Source organism: Pelodiscus sinensis, chromosome 12 (assembly GCF_052426305.1).
Source record: "Pelodiscus sinensis isolate ZL-2025 chromosome 12, ASM5242630v1, whole genome shotgun sequence".
NCBI lineage: Eukaryota > Metazoa > Chordata > Testudines > Trionychidae > Pelodiscus > Pelodiscus sinensis.
Window position 1 is genome coordinate 30610591 of NC_143063.1, and position 16478 is coordinate 30627068.

A 16478-nucleotide genomic window follows, 5' to 3' on the forward strand; every position below is an offset into this window, starting at 1 on the left:
CCCATGGAAGGCCACACTGGAGCATTGTTCCAAATATCTAGGTAGCCACTGCTCCCCCTGCTGGTACTGACTAGCTTGGGGTCTGGACACTGGTGAGACAGCAAGACAAGGATGTTGACGGCAAGAGAAAGTAGGGACATTTCCCTCAAAACCCTCTTCTAGAGTCTCCTTCCAGCCACAAACTCTCTTCAGAGACCATGGAATCCCTTCCAATCTCTCATTTCCTTGGGCTGTTCAGCCATCTGCACCCTGACTACTGAGATGTTCAGGAAACAGGCTTCTACCTCCCCCATAGCAGGGAATGGAATTGCTGTGTAGATGCTCGCATAGTTATTTCGGAATAACGGCCATTATTCTGAAATAACTTTGCTGTGTAGACACACCCTAAATGACCAGACACTTTTTCAATTTCTCAAATGTGGTCACTATGCCTCAATGAGGCTCAGCTACCAGGGGCTTGTCTTGCAGCCACAGCCTCCTGGGCTGTGATTGGGGGGCACAGCAGCGGTTTCTCTGCCTCTGTTGCTCCTGGATGCACTGCCTTGGTGTTGGTTGCTTGGACCAGGGATAGGAGAGTGTTAGACTCTAACCATGGGGCTTTGGGCTCACACCTCAGGGTTCCGGCCGTGTAACGTCAGGTTCTGTCCTGGGCCCCATCCCTGGTCATGGGACTTCAGGCTCTTTCACCCCACTGTGTGCCCCAACCATCCACGTCCCTCATCCCTGACCCCTGCTGCCTCCCCCCTCCAGGGCTTAATTTGTCCCCAAGTTCACTGGGGATGAGCAAGCTCGCTGTGAAAGGTGAAATTCAAATTTTCCTGAGTGCTTCCTCCCCCACTTAGATCGACAAGATTTGAGCTTGAGCATCAGCATCTGCCACAAATCTCATTGGCAGAAGTGTCACTGATTTCTAAAATAGAAATTACTCGACATTGCCTTCCTTGCTTCTAGAGCAGTTACAATTGAATATCATCTGGTCATGACACCAGAGTAACATAGTTAGTTACTAACTTTTGTGAAAAGTAGCTTGGAGTCTAAGGCGATGTCTACACTGCATAGTTATTTCGGAATAAGCTACTCCAAAATAATTATTCTGAAATAACTTATTTTGAAATAGCACATCTACACTGCAGGGAAGCCTCAAAATTAGTCCGAGGTAGGCTTCCCTAATGTAGATGTGCTATCTTGATTTAGAACCCCAGGAGGAATAACTTAATGGCCCTGGTGAGGAGCTATTTTGAAATGGCAGAAGTGGAGCATCTACACACAACTTATTCGAAATAGCTATTTCGGAATAGGCATTATTAAAATTTCTATTTTAATCTTAATCCACTGTGATCTGTTCCATATCTACAGGTGGCTGAATTTGATATCTCATGGGGTATTTGGGATTTACTGTTTGTAAGGGCTTTGAAATTCCTGGAAGAAAAGTTATTCCAGAAATTTTATTTATCAAAATATTTTCCACCCTTCACTAAGAATATTAGTCTTTTCATATTTTAGTAGCCTTGACAATATTTATTAGGGGGTCAGAAGGGAGAAATTTCACATCAGCTTCATTGCTAAAATATTGATATTTATGTTTAAGGCATGATATTCAAAAATGTGAATTTCAAATTTTACAAGAAATTCCTGATTGATTGCAGAGCTCCTGCAGCCCAGTAAGCTCATCTTTCCACCAGATGTCACACTTCCCTTTTATTTCTTGCCAGTTTTTACCTGGGATTAGCTTCAGATCTCATAGACTCAAAAAGATATACACTTGATCTTAGCCAAAAGGCCTAGTATACACAAACATCTGTGCACAATCATTTCCTCTTACTGCAAGCTTCCAAAACAAAGCCTTGGCTATCAGTCACTCCAATTTGGCAGTGGTACTACACCCTCCAGTAGACATTAGAAGGTGTGTTTCTATTGCATAGATCGATCCCCAGCCTAATTTACATAGAGCAGGTCTACACTAGACTGGGAAGGTCATCTTAAGGTACGCAACACCAGCTCCATAGAATATAGAGCTGGAGCCGGCTTATCTGAAGGTGAACATAGCGGTGTCCCCACATCAGGAGGCAGACGGAGCAAGAAGTACAAGTGCCAGTCAGAGCTGCCCTCGGCATTCAATTTAGCGGGTCTACATTAGACCCACTAAATCAAACACCAGAACATCACTATCCAACACAGCAAGTGAAGATGTGATCATAAGAGCTCAAACGGAGTCAAAAGTGGAAAAGTAATTTCATATTTCCAGCAGCCTCAAGTACTAAACACATACCTGGGCAACAAGTCGTTTACATTAATTTAAGTTCTGATTCTCTAGATAGTTTGTTTCCAAGGATCCCTAAATTTGTGTGTGAATAGGTAATCAGAAGTTCTGATTCAGAACAGCCAAAATCCTCTCCCTTGATCCCTCACGTCTACTGACATACTATAGTTAAGGCCCATGTTTCTTGGTGGTTCTATTTTCATCTGTATAGATAATATTTATTCTATAGGAGGAGGAATTTAATTATTTAGTTCTTATTAATCAAGAGCATGGACCAAGTACATTTTTTTAAAAAATCGGAGTGCCTAAATCCTTATTTAAGCACCTATGTAGTGACATGTATTTCACAAGAGCTGCTTTGGTTTGCTTTAAGTCAAATTGTTTGGGATTTATACCTGTGTAACAGAGCAGAACTGGGCCCACTATTCCTATTAGCCTGCATACTGGAAGATTTTTGCCATTTGCAATTTATTTCATGCTTTCCTTGCAAAAGTAATCTGTGTCTCTAGGAGAAGCCACCTGAACAGTCTGCAACTTGCTTTTGTTTATTTTTAATAAAAAATGTCTAATATACTAAAAATTAATCCACATGAAGCACTAATTTGAACATCCAACACTACCTCATTGTCTCATCTTTAGATACTGTTAATATGCTGTTAATATTCCACTGCACAGGTTTAGTTTATAACTTTATATAATTTCTTTCCTGTTCTTTGACAATGACCTATTTTTAGACACATCACACTGAATGGGTATGTCACTTGATAGAAAGCCATCCTGAAGATTCAAGTCTGTCATAAATAAATATGAAAGACAAACTGGTACGTACAAGTTGCCTCTGAGACCTGCTTTCAAGTCCATTCCAGAATGCAGCGAATGAAGATCATTTCAAATGAATGTCTGCTGGTCTCTGCCATGTTTCTTCTCTAAGAATTGCACATCACAAAACAACTGAGCATTTCCAAACAGACAGCCCTAAGAACGCACAGAAGAGGAAGACTGCAAGAGGATGTTCCACTAACCAGACGCCAGCACTTTCCCAACTCCCTCCCTCCATCTCTAAGAGGTTCAGATATCATCAGGGCACTCGAAAGGTCATTGGATTCACTAATTTCTCTACTAGCTCTGCAGAAAGTAGAAGTTAATATTTAGCTAGTTAACACTCATAAGACAGGCTATACCAGAAAGGTTTTTTTTAATAAATACAGACAGGATTTCATTATTCTACATAATAAATATCACTTGGCAACAGTAAGTCAGGTCTCCTAACATACTGAGTTGTGCAGGAATTGGCTGTTTGTTCAAGGAAGGGTTTGTGTTTCTACCTTGTCAGATGACATTCAAGGCCATGTTGCCGGAGGCACTGAGAGTTTTGACCTCTAAAAGAGAATTTTCTCATTGTCTGCTCAGAAATGTAACGTTTTTCATATTGAAAGGTTTTATATAGTACTAGGAGACTGTGCCCCCTGCTCGCTACACCGATACAGGTGGTGCCCCTGTCTGTGGGGGATATGCAGCCCCCCCCCCCACCTCCTAGCCCTCCTGCAGGGAGGTGGAATCTGTCCAGGCCAGTTGCCAGGTGGCTTTGCCATCCCCAAACAGCGTCACACTGTTGTCCCACATGAAAAACTTTTGATAGATAGATGTATCTTTCTGCTTTAAACACAGCATATTTAAACCTCTAACATAATAAAACAGCTTTGCGATTAATGCTCTAAATACTTAAATACCAGAAAGCTATCAGTATATTATCATGATCATCATTGCACAAGAAAGATACATGGGCTAAATTCTAGCATTGGATTTACTGTGGATACACAGAAGTATGTCAGGTCAGAACTTGGCTCATAGGGTCCTAGATGTTCAGGTAGAAAGTACCTATAGGATCACAAGCAAATGTAGTTTATTGTTCCCCTTACTAATCTCATACTTTGAGTGATAATATGTTTAGTGCTTACTTCATAGCTCTTCCTTAGATTAGAAAGAAAACTTGTCTTTACTTACTAATGCGTTAGACAAGATCAACACTAGATCTGGAAGGTCGGCTTAAGGTATGCAACTCCAGCTATGTAAATAATATAGCTGGAGTCTGTGAACCTGAAGCAGAGCGTGGGGCGGTCTTCACAGTGGGAAACATACGCTCCCATCAGCTTTCCTTAATCTTCCTCTGCAATGAGTACGGGTGCTGATTGGCAGTGCCCTCAGAATTTGATTTAATGGGCCTTAACTAGACCCACTAAACTGAAGGACAGAAGATTAATCTCCAGTTCATAAGTATACATGTGGACTTAGGGCATACTCACCACGGATCAGCCCTTGGGAACAATAGCACAAATAAAAAAAAAAGTATTGAAGAGATTGAAAGTATATTACATATAGTAATATTTTGGCCTTTTCCACATCAACCTGATTTGTACTCACTAAGGTTTTACTAAACACATGAATCTAACAAGCCAAATAAATCATCATTATGGCTTGGTATCCAAAGCTGACAGTTGGTTTTTGCCCCTAAAAGCAGTGTTACAAATGATCTATGTACAGCATCTTTCATGACAATTGACACCTCGCATATGTGCATGCACACACATACACAATACTATATGTGCGCATGGGAAGAGTAAGAATTACATGACTTTTTTGTCCAACAAGTAAATTTTCTGGTTATGAGATGGTGAAAAAATAGGGCTCTAGGAACATCCATAAAATCCACTGCCATGTATAAACTTGAGACAAGTGCATCTTTGCCTTACTAACATGGAAATCAGAGACAATGCAACTGGTAGGCAGCAAGCCTTACTAAGGCAGGCACGTGGTCCTGGAAAATTAAACCTTAATAGCAATGTTAGTCCCATCCAATACATGTATAAAGGCTCCTTAGTATCTAGATACCATATACAGCATTAACATAAATACAACTATTCAGAATGGACTCTTCTCTTACCATCTGAGGCTTTGTATGTTTAAACATGGATCTACTCCCCACCAAACTGTTGACCAAATGCAGCAAGGATCCTGACAAACCTTTTGCCTTGACAGCAATGTTGAATGGGTATTTGCATTAGCTCATTTTAATATGTAATACAGCAGTCCAGTACCCCCAATAAAGCCAAGAGCTCTGAAGGAAGTATTTCAAAGAGTGCCTGGAATTGAAGGTGTTTACCTTAGACACAAAGTCAAGATGCACTGGAGCATAGTCTTCCTCACAGGGAAGAAGCCTTCTGATTAGACAAGCAGTAAACTGGATACCCACATATGTCAGCTCCTGAAAAAGGTACAAACCAACCATAAAACACAATCATCCATCACCAAGACTACCAGTGCAAGAGAGAGCTTGAGAAGTTTCAATTGTATTATAGCTACAGCTTCACCATGCTAGTTTATACCAAAAGCACAAGACGATCTTGCATCTTTTACAGGCAGTCCCCGGGTTACGTACAAGATAGGGACTGTAGGTTTGTTCTTAAGTTGAATCTGTATGTAAGTCGGAACTGGCGTCCAGATTCAGACACTGCTGAAACTGACCGCCAGTTCTGACTTACATACAGAATCAACTTAAGAACCCCAGGCATCCCCAAGTCAGCTGCTGCTGAAACTGATCAGCAGCTGATTCCAGGAAGCCCGGGGCAGAGCAACTCTGCCTGGGGCTTCCTGTAGTCAGCGCTGGTCAGTTTCAGCAGAAGCTGACTTGGGGACGCCTGGGGCAGAGCAGCTGGGGTACTACTGGACCAACCCAGCAGCACCCCATCTGCTCTGCCCCAGACGTCCTGATTCAGCCGCTGCTGAAACTGACCAGCAGCGGCTGAATCAGGACCTGGGGCAGAGCAGCTGGGGTGCTGCCGGGTTGGTCCAGTAGTGCCCACGGGCGCTGCAGGACCAATCGGCAGCGCCTCAGCTGCTCTGCCCCAGAGTCCAAAACAAAAGCCTGGTCTGCTGGGGGGGAGGGGGGCACACTAGCTGCGCCCCCCCCCCAGCAGACCAGGGACACGGGGAGCAGAGCCGCAGCGGCAGCGGGGTGCCGCGCCCCTGAGGCTTTGCTCTGGCAAAGCCTCAGAGGCGAGGGACCCCGCCACGGCTGCGGCTTCAGTCTGGGTGCCTGTGGTCTGCTGGGGACGGTCCCCAGCAGACCACAGGCACCCGGACTGAAGCCGCAGCCGCGGGGGGTCCCGCCAGAGCAAAGCCTCAGAGGCGCGGGGAACCGCCGCTGATGCCGCTTCAGTCAAAGCGGCAGCAGCGGCGGTTCCCCGCGCCTCACAGGCACCCGGACTGAAGCCGCAGCCGCGGGGGGTCCAGCGCCTCTGAGGCTTTGCTCTGGCAAAGCCTCAGAGGCGCGGGACCCCCCCGCGGCTGCGGCTTCAGTCCGGGTGCCTGTGGTCTGCTGGGGACCGTCCCCAGCAGACCACAGGCACCGGGTCTCAAGGGGCAGCAGCAGCGGTTCCCGTGCTTCTGAGGCTTTGCTCTGGCAAAGCCTCAGAAGCGTGGGAACCCGCCCGGTGCCCCTGGTCTGCTGGAGACGGTCTCCAGCAGACCAGGGGCACCGGAGCAGCTTATGAACGGGGCTTTCTCGCCCCGACTTCCGGGGCGAGAAAGCTCCGTTCGTAAGTGCGGATCCGACGTAAGTCGGATCCGCGTAAGTCGGGGACTGCCTGTATTAAGTATTTTCATTGAGAAAGAAGACAGCCAATTTTAACAATTCAGTCATCTATTCAGTATCATCTTCAGGCTGGTGTGAAATTGGCACACTGAAAATACTGCAATGAGAGGTGCTCCTGTCCTGTATCAGACAGCATAGAGTATACTGTGTATTTGTGAAAGAAAGATACCCATACAAATTGAGACATTGAGGTTGCAGTGAAACCCTAATACATTTTGGATTAAAACAAAACTATGAGGAGAAAGCTGGCCTATGTCATGTGTATCCAGTTCCAGACAAATGGGACAAGAGTTCCATTTGAAGGGCTTATCTGCCACTATCCATTTGACTGCTACTATCTAGAGGACACAAATACAGGTTCTGCTGTTAAAAAGTGGACCTTTTCCACTGAATTGGATAGTGATATATTTCCGTCATCCCAAATCTTTGTATAAACACATTAAGGAATAAATTGTGACAAGGAGTACAGCTGTTTTATCTATGCAAGTTTCATTTTAAAAAGCAACTTTTCAAATTGGTTAGAAACATTTTGGAGGTAGGGAAAGCATGTATATGTAGTGGTTGTGGTGACTTGGCCTGAAATAGAAAAATCCAAAAATATGTTTGTAATAGGAGTGCCACTTAAGAGAATAGTTATGCAAAATGCAAGTTATTATTTAAGCTTCTATCATCCAGATAGGGAAAAGGAAGAACAACACTTATTCATTGTTTATTTAAAATCAGATCAGAGTTTTTGAAGAACCTAAACAAATAGCCATCGGAATTCATTATTCCAGACACTTGGATTATACATCTATTTCTGGGAAGCCAAGTGTCAGTATTACTTGCAAAGCACTCTTGAAAAATTCAACAGTTAAAAAAGGCTTGCCATACTTTGCAATGCAGCGTGAAATTTGGGAGCTTACTGCTACCAAGGTGATTGAGTTTCTTTTGCTATTATACATGCTAAATCCAATTCCCAAACTAAATATTCTTCCCAATCTGACTTTTGAAAAAAAAAAAAAAACAATATACATAATTCATCTCAAAATGGAATTCACTCGGATACAGAAATCCTCTGAACATTAGCCCAGTCTGCACAACTTTACAGTATTTCATACCACTCTACAGCCTTTCACATCTTGTTAAGAGGTTACTTTACCAGAATAATATTAGCGTTAAGTGAGAACCAAGTGGAGTCCCAAATAAACAAGTCTATCTGTCACTCAATACCCTAACTCTATTGCCTGAGAATTTATTTTTTTAATTACAATAATCAATTTTCCAACATAACATACATAATACTTAAGTCTATTTTGAGATGAAACACATGGTACTCAATAACAAACAGAGCAGATCTACACTACCACTTAGGTTGATCTAACATATGTCACTCAAAAGTGGTGAAAAGACACTCATGAGCAATGTAATTTACAGCAACCGAAGCATTATCTACACCAGCACTATATTGGTAGGAGACATTCTCCCAGGCTATGTCTACACTGCAGGCTTCTTGCGCAAGAACTGTTTTACGGAAGAGTTCTTGTGCAAAAGCTCTTGCAGAAGAGAGCATCCACACTGCCATGTGCTTTTGCGCAAGAGCATCCATGGCAGTGTGGATGCTCTCTTGCGCAAGAAAGCTCTGATGGCCATTTTAACCATAGGGGCTTCTTGCATAAGAAATTCATGTTGCCTGTATACACAGCCCTCTTGTGGAAGAGCTCTTGCGCAAGAGAGCTTATTTCTTGTGGAGAGAGGAATAACTCTTCCGGAAGAAGCCCTGTTTTATGACACTATACTGTAAATTTACTTGCGCAAGAAAGCACGTGCAGTATAGACACCCGGCAAGAACAGCTGTTTTTGCACAAAAAGCCTGAAGTGTAGGGCTGCGTCTAGACTGGCAAGTTTTTCCACTTGCAAAAACTTGCCAGCTGTCTACATTGGCAGCTAAATTTTGCGTAAAAGCACTGACATTCTACTGTCCGAAATAAGTGCTTCTCGCGCAAATGCTTTGATGTTCCCGTTCGGGCAAAAGCCCTTTTCCGGAAATGTTTTTGCTCAAGGGGGCCAGTGTAGACAGCTAAAAACCATTTTGCGCAAAAAAGTCCCGATGGCAAAAATGGTGATGGGGCTTTCTTGCGCAAAACCGCGTATACATTGGCACGGACGCTTTTCTGCAAAAAGTGCTTTTGCGGAAAAGTGTCCATGCCAATCTAAACGCTCTTTTCCGCAAATGCTTTTAACGGAAAACTTTTCCATTAAAAGCATTTGTGGAAAATCATGCCAGTCTAGACGGAGCCCTAGTGTATACCTGCTCTAAGGTTAATTCACTTTGTCTCTAGCAACAACGGTTACATTTATAACATGGACCGAGGTGGAACCTAACCACATCATCTGGACACCTGGGCTTTAGGCCCACTAGAAGTGTCTTATAACCAAGTCAGGGGACAAAAGTGCTGTAATCTGGTCTTCTAACAGTTGTGGTAGCAGTGTAGATGAGCCTTTATTCATTGTGAAAATCATCCCTAATGCAGAATTAATGACATTAACATAATAGGAGGATGAGTATTTGGCATATAATAGGAGGGACAAGTGGGTGAGATAGTATCTTTTATTGGACCAGCTTCCTTTGGGGCAAGAGACAAGTTTTCTTGCTAGATAGCAATTATCATGGATACAATGATTATTAAAATAACATTTATAGCAAGAGTTACATTAACATGAGAACAGCCATACTGGGTCATACCAAAGGTCTTTGTAGCCCAGTCTCCGGTCTTCTAACAATGACCAATGGAAGCTGCCCCGGAAGGAAAGAACAAAACAGGGAATCATCAGGTGATCCCTGTTGCCCATTACCAGCTTCTAACAAACTGAGGCTAGGGTAGGACTGCTGATGGGAGGGACAAATGAGGCAGTTGCCCCTGGGCCTGGTGATTCAAAGGAGCTCAGAGCCAGAGCCCTAGACCCTTTAAATTGATGCCAGAGTACCACACTGTGCACTCCAGGTAATGCTAAGACCTAGAGAGCAGTGCTGCCTAGGAGCCAACTTGGCACACTCTGGGCAGTGCTCAGGGCTGGCTGCATTGGCTCCGGCTCTTCTGCAAGTACAGAGCCATCCCCCAACACAGACACTTTGCCCACTTTGCAGAGGCTACCAGTGCCATAGGCTAGGCATGCCATTCCTGCTATAGCCATTGATGGACATATCTTTCATGAGTTTATCTAGCTCCTTTTTGATTTTTGCTGTAGTCCTGGATGTCATCACATCCCCAGGCAAGGAGTTCCAGAGGTTGATTGTGTCGTATGAAGAAATACTTCCTTTTGTTTGAAACCTGCTACCTATTCATTTCATTTGGTGACCCCCCTAGTACTCATGTTACGGAAGTAGTAAATAACTCTTTAGTCACTTTTTCCACACCAGTCCTGATTTTACAGACCTCTCATATCGCTCCTTAGTCATTTCTTTACCAAGCTAAAAATTGCCAGTTTCAATCTTCCAGATAGCAGCTGTTCCACACCCACCTTTTCTGAACTTTTTCCAGTGCCAAGATTCTGTTGTGTGGGTTTGTTTTGTTTTTTGAGCTGAGGTGACCACAAGTGGACACAGTATTTTTGTAGCATTTCTTGGTTAGAGTACATGAAGAGCAGAGTGTTAGTGTGGAGAGCGTTGACTAGGAGGTAGATTTAATGTTGTGACACTGGGGCAGCTGAACAACATTATTTCCAATTAGTTGAACCCAGAGATGTAGTTTGGCTGCTGTTCAGTATTAATGAGAACCTACAAAAATACTGTAAGTTAATCTGTATGTTGTTACAGAGCTCACACATTAATACACCAGGATAAAGCACTAATTACAAATAAGAAACAAGTCTTCCTATCTCCTGAAGGGCTATGCTTAGTGCTACTGAACAGACAGGGGTTATAGTACCCAGGGCAAAAAACACCCACCTACTAGCCAGGACATCTGCATATTGGTTTCTTGTGAGTTACTATTCAAATGTTACAGTACAATACTCCTCCTTATACAGCTAGCAGATAGTTTAATATAAACACCACAAGCCAATTTGTGCTACAGTGACTTCACAGCACAAATCTCTTGAGCTTTCTCTCTCCCCTCACATATACTCCCAGTCTCTACCCTAATGACAAACAAGCTTTATCCTGTAATGGCTACAAAGAGCAGGTGGATCCTGTTACCCGACTAGCACAACTGCTTACCCTCACCCCAGGCAAGCTTTGGAGGGAGAAACTCCTAGGCAGACCATCTTCAGGAGCACTACTCCCTGGGCCCACAAGAACTATAGAGGATCCTGATTCAAAACCAATCCCTATAGGTCCCCTGGGAGCAGCAGCTGGTTTCCTAGGCAACTACTAATGGCCTGAAAACTGTTGTATCATTTATACAGCCGAAGGGAAAGAATAGTGGGCTCAGTGGGAAAAACTGGAGAGAGGGTGTGTCTATGGCCTAAAAGGGTTTCTTCATTGCATCTCCGAAGGTACCTCTCGTCACAATGGCATTTAATTCTTACAAGACTGATAGTGATGCAGACATTTCTACACAGCTGCAAGCAAAGAAAGTCTAAAAGGCAATGCTGTGAACAACATGGACAGCCTATGTTTTGCACTTTCTGCATAAGCTATTGTGCAATGGGATACCAGGCTCTCCTTTCTGTGTCAGTTCTACCTGTTCGCCATATTATAAAGCAAGAATAAGGAAAGGGAGTCACAGCACTTGCATTATTCATTCCATGAATTGTTTAAAAAAAATCAAAATAAGAACTGTAGTCTTGTTAGTTCTCAAACATTTTTCCTCAAAAGCAATTCCAGATTCGATTAAACTATTTGTTAACTCACTTTGTGAAAGGAGGCCCTGTGAGCCTGATTCTGATTCCACTTAGACCTCTAAATCAGGAAGACAGCCAACAGAGTCAAGAGTGACCAGAGGGACTGAGAAGAGGAATAGAACCTCACTATCAGGGGAAAAAGGACTGTGAACCAGTAGACTACTGTAAAACCAAAGACTTGTTAATGCACAGGGCATAAAAGAGGTGTCCCAATCACAGCATAGTACTCCTATAAAAAATCCTGCACTGCAGGCCATGGCCTTGCAGGGTAATTGAGTTTGGGGGGGGGGGGGGGGGGTTTCAGACTGGGGTTAATTGCATTTTACACATTTGGGGCTCAGCTTGGTATTTGTGCTCTGAGACTCCCCTTCAAGAGTTTCAGAACCTGGGCTCCACCCCAAATTTTTACAGTGCAATTTTTATTCCCAGGAGCCAAAGTCAGCTGGGCCAGGGCCCATCACAGCCATGCAACTGTTCTTTTAATGCAGTGTAGACATACCCTTAAGTTTCCTTCACCTCACTCAGCCCTACATGAGCCTACTATGGGCCAATCATTGGAAGAGGAGATGCTAGTAGCTACCCCTCCCTCTCTCACCCCACAGATCTTCATTACAGCATAGCCTTGTTATTCACATCACCTCATTTATACCCTTTGTTTGGGCTGAGATATTTAAAGGTTGTCTGTGTAATCCTATGGGATGAGTTCTGCCTTTACATTTAAAATATGCTGTGATATTAAAAATCCACATGGAGAAGGTTTGAAGCCACTAGAACTTCACTGACTTACACCAACTGAGTATCAGGCCCAGGTCTCATTTTACTCTTAGGATGCCTACCCTCCTGCAACTGAAGTAAATGATAAGCTTCAAAAGTACAAGACTGAAACCGTACACAGGGCCCAATTAAGCAACTCTTATGTCCCTCACTACTTATTCACAAAGCATAGGCAATAAGATTACTGGTATAAGCAAGAGCAGCCCAAGGCTGGCTGCAGCAGCTGGCACCCTAGGTGGGGCAACACAATCAGCACCCCTGCCTGAACAGCCATGACATCATCATCGGGCACCCAAGCCAGCAGCACCCTAGGCAGCTGCCTAGCTCACCTAGGCTTACAGGCCACCCCTGGGTGTAAGTGCTCCCCAGAGTGGGCAAAGGGCCCAGAGTAAATGCAGTTCAGTTACTCCAGACTGACTTTACAATAATGCAGAATTTAATGCTTCATAATAAAAGCAGCTTGTGTGAATATTTACCTTTACTAACACACTCTAAACAACATCTACATATGGGGTAGGATCAGAACTTACCCTCTTCCTGAAGTTCACCTTTATTTACAAACAATTAAAAATAAGGCAAGAAAGTTCATCTGAAGCTTTTTCACTGACTTAGCTATTTCTAAAACCACCATCTCCAGAACAACATCATCTACCCTCCCTCCAATCCTCACTTTTCCAGAAAACTCTGCTCATCTCCCTTTTATACAGGTGGGGGTAAGGCACCACCTACTTCCTTGAGTCAGCAGAATCCAATTAACCTTTTGTCAACAGGATTATCATTGCTGATGGTGGAAGTTTCAGGCAAATGCTGCCTGTCATTTAAAGTTTTTTACTTGACAACAGCTTTTAAAGGATATCAGATAAAATATTAAGAGTTGACATTGTAAGTTTTTACAGTTAATCACTGGCAAAGCCTAAACTTAAAGCAAAGGAACATATACAGCTGACTCAAAAATATGTTATACTAATAGGAGTATTGTAGCATCTTCTAGAAGATCCAACCAGGATCAGGCTGCCATTGTGCTAGTATAAAAACACAGGGATATTGATGATGATCAAAGAGTTTGCAATATAATTTGAAATAAGATGCAATAAATGAGTATGATAAGCAAATGGAAGGAGGCCAGGAATGGAGGCTGATGTGATAATGCAGATTAGCTATGGCACAGCTTGATGGTTCCAGATCATCTTGGATGTTTGTTTTTATTGGTTTATTTATTTAAATAAAATTCACAATTCCTGATTGCCACTTAATCTAACCAGATTGGTTGGCTGATTTCAAGTGGGCACTACAGCTGAGGTGTATCTTAAGGAAGGATTTGAGAAAAAGGTAATGGTCTAGCAAAGTAACCCCAGGAGAGATTTCCTGAGTGGAGACCTTTAAAAGAGAAGTAGGCAAATAGACAATCCTTTATTATTGCCTGTATTAGATGGGCAAAAATAAGAAAATTAATAAGGTGAACAAAGAATCAATGTGACACTAGGGCATATTAAAAACACCTAGACATAAAGGAACATTTTATTTTGGAAAATCAGTTTCCCTTCCTAGACAACAAAATTGTCCCAACAGCAGAACGTTAAACTTAATAATCGTTCACTGCATATTAATTTTCTCTTCACCACACTAAAATAAGCTTGTAATGGACAGAAACATAAACAGTATAATTGTTACTATAAACACTAGTCTATAGTATATAAACTAGTATAAGTGCACTATACTAGTTCAGTATCACCAAAATCACTTTTAATTCCAAACTAAATACACCAGATTTGTTAACAGATTCTTATTTGCAAATTCCACAGTTCACAAATTGATTATTGATTAAACACTTAAAATATAATACTGCTTTCCCTCAATACCTTCCCAGACTGAGGATTTTAACCGACAAGGATGCAAAAATAGTGACATTATGGTAAAATAAATAAAAAGTTTGAGCAAGAAAGCCAAATAAGTACATGAATCATCTACATAAACAATGGCATTTATTCTCTTCTCAATATATACATCTCCCTTTTTATGTGAAGAAGAATCAACATGGGTATCAAGATAAGAACATGCCCCTTAATTTACATAACACTAAGGGATTCATTCATAAGAGCACAGGCACTGTGTTCAGGGCAAGATAATGCCTTTGGAGGAGAAGCTACACATGATCCAAAAAGTGACATAATCCATGTATGATGAGCTACGAGGCCTCTCTATGCAAAATTGTTATTGGAGCACAAGCATCTTCCAAAAATGCATGCTACAATGCATATACATTATGAAGCTACATAAAATCTTTCCTTCCTTTTCTATTGGCTGCCATACCACACTTCCTGCATTAGTAAAGGTATCCAAACTGGAAACAAATTGTTTTTCATTTTTATGGCATTGTCAGTGAGCCTCTGGAGAGCTGATGATCTCCCATGTAAAGTTCTGACGGCACAAAAGCCAGAAAAGCCATTAATGCAGTCCTGACCAAACTTTTTGCCTGTGTGATCCCATTTTGAGACTTTGTGACCCCAGAGAGCAACAAAGCAACACTGCAACCAAAGACTCTCAGAATTTACACCTTAAATATGTTATCACGAAAGAGGACATGATAGCTGTTTTCAAGTATCTAAAAGCGTGTTACAAGAAGAAGGGAGAAAAATTGTTCTCCTTGACCACTGAGGATAGGACAAGAAGCAATGGGCTTACATAGCAGCAAGGGAGGTTTAGGTTGGACACGAGGAAAAACTTCCTAACTGTCAAGGTGGTTAAACACTGGAATAAATTGCCTAGCGAGATTGCGGAATCTCCATCACTGGCGATATTTAAGAGGAGGTTGGACAGACATCTATCAGGGATGATCAAGACTGCTTGATCCTGCCATGAGGGCAGGGGACTGGACTTGATGACTTCTCAAGGTCTCTTCCATTTCTAGTATTCGATGCATTCTATGATTAATGCTCTCTAATGTGACACATGGGCTTTTGTATTACAGTACAGCTTCTCGAAGTCCGGTGGTGTGATAGAAAGTGCACATCTAATCTGACCTGACACTGACAGTACATCAATACTGAGATTTGATCAACAGAAGTGCACCAAATCCAGCTCGAAATATTTGCTCACAAAAGATGCCAACAGTTTCCAGGCACATGTTGATATTCACTCTTGACAGTGAACCAGAACTTCAAGGCAGTAAGTTGGGCCTTTGTTTCTCACAAAAATCGACTGTACGAAATTTCAATGAGTTGTTCAGTTTCAGAGGCAAATCCATGGTATCAGGTGTGCACTAAAAGCACTTCTGTACCTAAAAGAGCTTCTTGTACCATACTTTGCCCAAGTAGAGGGAAAAGAATGCAACCTGTTCCTCCATCAGACTGAGACGCCCAGCGATCACTTGTGATTTACCATGAATTTTATCAACTACCAAGAGAATACACAGGGTGGCTTAAAAAAAGATTTTGGCACTGCCTTAAAGCACTTACAAGCCAAACTTTTCACATCTCAGAAAAGGCTAACAGCCTCCTACCAACGCACGCAAACAATTCTCTCTTAATAAGGCTGCTGCTCACAGATAAGCATCTTCTGGATTCAAATCTCTCATCTGATTGTTTGTATAACTGCCTGGTGCAAATGGCAATACGACATCTGCACAGACAGGTCTCTGGTTCTATTCCACAAATTCCATGCCAGGAAAAATGGCAGTCACTACGCATATGACCTTCACATGTACTCTAGGTTTGAGGTCATGTGGTAAGGAGGCATTGATGTTGCTCTACAAAATAGTGGCCTTCAAACAGTATCCTTGGACTCAATGTATGTATAAAGTATCAGTGTACGGAGAGATTGCCAGATTGTAGATGAAAATGATGGCCTCCTGGCACATCATTTGTGGAGTAAGTCAGGACATATATGCATTGTCTTTCAGGCCAAATCTGTCTTGTTGGACCCCGCTTCCACAAAAGAGCTCATAATTCACCATTTGGGAGCCGCTGCATT

At 42.6% G+C, this 16478-nt stretch overlaps 1 long non-coding RNA gene across 2 annotated transcripts in view; it reads right to left on the reverse strand.

Moving 5' to 3' along the window:
* Positions 1-13175, reverse strand: part of LOC142831066 (uncharacterized) — a 53346-nt gene extending 40171 nt beyond the window's left edge. Inside the window, exons 1-3 of one of the 2 annotated variants that reach the window (XR_012906683.2) lie at positions 13040-13175; positions 5421-5522; positions 2141-3235 (exon numbers count right to left, since the gene is read on the reverse strand). This is a non-coding gene — a long non-coding RNA (uncharacterized LOC142831066). Of the gene's footprint in view, positions 1-2140; positions 3236-5420; positions 5523-13039 lie in introns of those variants that run through there. The other variant, XR_012906685.2, reaches the window with a different exon arrangement.
* Positions 13176-16478: the final 3303 nt, after the last annotated feature.